The sequence below is a fragment of the Medicago sativa genome, chromosome 6, assembly GCF_051527215.1.
Source record: "Medicago sativa cultivar Bolivia chromosome 6, Bolivia_mono, whole genome shotgun sequence".
Taxonomy (NCBI): Eukaryota; Viridiplantae; Streptophyta; class Magnoliopsida; order Fabales; family Fabaceae; genus Medicago; species Medicago sativa.
Genome location: NC_140754.1, coordinates 45,770,858 through 45,775,804, shown reverse-complemented (window position 1 = coordinate 45,775,804; position 4,947 = coordinate 45,770,858). Strand labels below are relative to the sequence as shown.

The 4,947-nt window shown below is 30.8% G+C and overlaps 1 long non-coding RNA gene across 1 annotated transcript; it reads left to right on the top strand.

Annotated features, from left to right (window-relative positions):
• Positions 1–325: 325 nt before the first annotated feature.
• LOC146915498 (uncharacterized) lies at positions 326–2,320 on the top strand. The gene is made up of 2 exons (XR_015014620.1): positions 326–747; positions 1,731–2,320. It is a non-coding gene; the product is annotated as an uncharacterized LOC146915498 (long non-coding RNA).
• Positions 2,321–4,947: the final 2,627 nt, after the last annotated feature.

The window sequence follows — 4,947 nt, the reverse complement described above, 5'->3', positions numbered from 1 at the left end:
CCTAGGATTTAGGGGAACTCACTGAGACATTATGTCTCATCCCAATCCTTATTTGTTTCAGATAAACAGGTTGGATGGCAAGCTAGTAGCCGAATGGATATATCAGCAAGTGTTCGTTCGTACCCGCTGCAGGATGATAAGGATATGCAAGGACGCATTCATCATATTTTAGAAAAGTTGGGTTACTTTATTATTGTACGAACGCACATTGTTGTATAAGATATTCATTGTGAGTTTTTATGTTGTAAATTTTTAATGTATCCAGTACTAAATAAACGCACATGCTAAACTTTCTAGATACGTCTAGTATGGGTGTTACATATTCACTTACAATTCCTTATTGATGCTTTATGCAAAAACCATCAGGTTGACAAGGCTATTGCATTAGTCAAAAAAATTAAAGACCAGGGCATTCAACCAGATATGTATACATACAGTATACTTATTGATGGAATATGCAAAGGAGGACGACTTAAGAATGCACTAGATATTTTTCAAGATCTTTTGATTAAGGGTTATAGTCTACATACTTGAACGTATAATATTATGGTCAATGGACTTTGTAAAGAGGGGTTGTTTGATGAAGTAGAGGCCTTGATGTCTAAAATGTAGGACAATGGTATCATTCCTAATGCTGTAACTTATGAACCTATCATCTGGGCTCTTTTTCATAAAGATGAGAATGAAAAGGCAGAGAAACTTCTTCGTGAAATGATTGCTAGAGGTCTACTATAATGGTTACACTAGGTAAGATGGTTTCTCATTATACATTTGGTTTTTGAATTTTGATGACAGCTATCCAAAATTTATTTTTTATTTATTTTAGGTGCTTTTATTATTTGGTGTTATCGAGTTCGATTGATAAGAGACCATTGCAATGTTGTAATTTCTCTTAACAATTTTCTTATACACTTGAAATCTTAGGTAGCTCTATACTCCTTTTTCACGTGTTTATATGTTACTATGATATCTTTTGGGTCTTCTGTTCTAGGAAGTGCATTTGTTAAACATTATCTTTGGATGCTGTTCATGTTTTAAAGTTTGTCTCCGAAGTAAAAAAGTACACTTCTTTGTTGGCATGACTATTTTTTGGTGCTAATCTGTTTTGCTGGCATAGCATACCGCTCAATTCGAGATTGTTAAATGACTATTTGTTAACATGCAATTGTGTTCTTCTGATAGACTAATGAGCACAAGTCGTAACATGCTATTGTTCAAATTTCTAGCATGATTTATTAGACTCTTGTTGTTGTGTGCTATAAGTTTCCGGGTGCAACACATACACCTTACATGAAATACATTTTAATAGGATGATTTTGTTGGAAACTCAATGTTAACAAGGTTAGTACTACTCTCTCCATTCTTTGATATATGCAACAAGAAAGACTAACTTATATATTGATTTCTCTCTGCGTGTTAATTTACTTATATAATATAAGAAATATAGATAATAATAAATTGTTTGTTGATTGCTCAATGTGTATTGTTTTGTTTGGTTGTTTCGTAATTTCATTTGTTGAACGTTCTGTACTTGGACTGATTTTGTTTTGTCCTCTGTTTGGACTTTGGACCAATTTTAATTGTTTTGTTTCATTGAGCGTTTTGCTCTTTATTAAGATGGATTTCGTTTTGTTGATTTTGAGTGATTTCACATGTTGATTTTTTTGGACAGATTCAATTCTTGCTCTCTGATTTTTGTCTGTTTGATTGGTTCTGTTATGTGTTCAAAGGTGTGATGCCACTTTCCAAAATTGAGGTTGCAGTAAATAGGTGTATTGTTTTTGATGAGGCGTGTTGCTGCTATTGGTTTGATGGAAGGATGTTGTTTGCTATTCTCCAGTGCTACTGATAGTGTATGTAGCTTGGTGTTTATGTGATTTTGGTTTAGATTAGGTGGCTTCAGAGCTTTGTAATACTTGGTGTCTTGACAGATTTTGTAGTATGTGGAATTTGATGTACATTTTTTCCACAATATGCTCATAGAGAATGTCGTGTTATAATGGTTATGTAAACATAATCAAGTTTAGGGATCTTTGATTGACATGTTATTCTTATAGACAACAAGATGCTTATAGATTGATGCTTTAGAAATTTGGTGGCATATGCTCATATATTGTAATTACTCTTGCAGTATGACTTATGGTTATGGATATGAAATGTCACAAGATTACAGTATATCATATGCCCTGTATGGTTTCAGATTATTCTCTCCATAGTTTGGAGGTGTCATTTGATATGCTAGCTGGTTCATGTTATAGCATTTGGAATTTTGTCTTGTAACATAAATTGGAAGAAATCTATGCTGTTCATGGTTAGGAAACTTTTTTACTCCTTATGTTATAGTTAAATTATTTCTGATAAATAAGTCCTTGTGTCTCGATTTGTGTTTGGGATAGAGTGACTAGTGAGTACCTCTTGGTTCTTATAGTCCATTATTTTAAAATATATCTCTAGACTGTCTCATTGTTTAGTTGTTTCATTGTTTCCCCTATTCATGTTTTGATTGTATCAACAAGTATAATTCATTGTGGGCATATGAATGCTACAGAAATCTTAAATATTTTAATTTATGGATCTTTTATCAGTTTTTTAGATGAAAAGCTTATGTTGCTGCCATGATTTATAGTTACCTTGATCCTTGGTTTTCAAATATGGAAAGAGTAGTATTTACTCATTACTACCCCCAAGTTGGTTGTTCTATAGCTTAATGGCCACAAGAATAATGGAGAGTTTTTATGGTCATTGACTGAGGTTCATTTGCACCGCTGGGTTAGCAGAACCTACATTATTTGGCCCTATAACGTGGAAAAAATGGTGGTCATATGGAGAGCTAATACCTTGGTGATAAATTCATTTTGAATAAATGTGTTATAAGGAGAGCTATATATGCGAACGAGTAAAAATAGACCTATATAATGTTTTTTTTTCTTCCAGAATCCTTCAATATCCTGTAAACACATGTAAATTTGCACAGATTCACGATTTTTTTTTTCGATTTTCGATGCGATTATACTAGGATTTTGTCCTTTTCTTTATTCTGCAATGGATTTGGATCGATGAAGGCAAGTAAAGTCGCAAAATCCTTGATTTCGAGATTGAAGTCGCGATTTTGACAACTATGATAAAAAAAAGGTGCCGCTTGCCGACAATGATTTAAGTCACGATTTTTAGAAATATCTTGGATTATAATGATTCTTTTTGTTCGACTACTTGCAAATTGGTAGAGAATGAGAACCATGGGTTCTTTTCTTGTGCTTTTTATGGTCAACTTTGCCTCTTGATATCGGGTCGGTTAGGCATATCAACAACTCACCATTTTGATCTAATATCTATAAACATTCTACAATATTAACAATCTAATTATTTTTTATATAATTACCACAATAATTACGTGACTCCTGCAAAAGCACGGGTCTTTTGCTAGTTTTTCTTATCAACCATATCATTAATCATTTTATACGTCTAATAATTAAAATAGTATAAACTAATGAGTGAGTGAATGAAATATAATGAGATATTTGAGAAAGTTTTTTTTTTTTTGGTGAAAATGACATTATTTACTTTTAATGAAAATAACTTTTTGATTATTGGGTTATGCAAATTTTTTTTGATTTATGCAAAAAAAATCCTAAGAACATGTATATGTATATGTATATATTTATTTTGGATTTTTATATTGCACACGTTAAAGCAACTAAAAGTAATAATTTTTTATTGAAAAATAACAATTTTTTTTGGTGGTGGCCGAGGTTCGAACATCGGACCTTGCATATTTTATGCATTGTCCATACCAACTGAGTTAAGCTCACGAGGACACATTTTTTTTTTGAAAGGAACAATAATTTATTAAAAACCTACATAATTAATATAAAATAAACAAGTTTCAAGACAAACTTATTATTTTAAATTTCTTAACATGTGCGAATTTGTACATGATAGAAAAACTCATTTAATATTCATACCAAAATATAAATGCAATCTTACTTACTAAAGCTTGTCAGGTCAAGCTAACCCTAACCCTAACCCTAAAGCCAGCATTTTACCGCTCATTCTAAAGCATTTATGTCGACGCTTGACCCCCTCACATTTAATACACGCCATAAAGTCATTTCATTACAGGTTATAGTAACTGCCATTTATAACACGATTGCATATTATTTTAATTTTTGAAATAGAATAACACACGATTGCTGTATTAATTGTCATCCCAAATTAGACCATTGAATTACGTACAAAATTGTATAATGGAAATAAAATAAGACACAATCAATTGTATATTGATTAGCATTAAAACCACATGGCTGAAAATTTCTTTTAAAAACAAAAGAGGCCACACGGTTGCATATAAAAAAAACAGCACCATTTGCATATTAAAAGAAAACCACACGGTTTGCATAATGGAAATAAAATAACACACAATCAATTGTACATTAACTAGCATTATTGTATAATGGAAATAAAATAACACACAATCAATTTTATATTAACTAGCATTAAAACCACTTGGTTGAAAATTTCTTTAAAAAAAAAAGGGAGGTCACACGGTTGCATGTAAAAAAACAGCACCTTTTGTCTATTAAAAGAAAATCACACGGTTTGCATAATCTATACTATATATAAAGGAAACTACCCCTTTCAGCACACTTTTGGGTTGAAATTTTCTTTCCAAAAATACCCTTAATTTTAAATACAAGTAACACAAGTAAGAAATAGATAAGAATAAATTTAAATATTAAAACAAATGTAACAAACACGATATGAATATATATATATATATATATATATATATATATATATTCCTTTACCATTTAAAAAGTATAACAAACTAGATAAGTATATTTATACTTACTTTTTCATTATTCCAATTATACTCTTAAACAACTTTTTCTGTAATAAAGATTGTTGTTCGTGTCATTAAAAAAAGCAACAAACATTCATATTTTTACT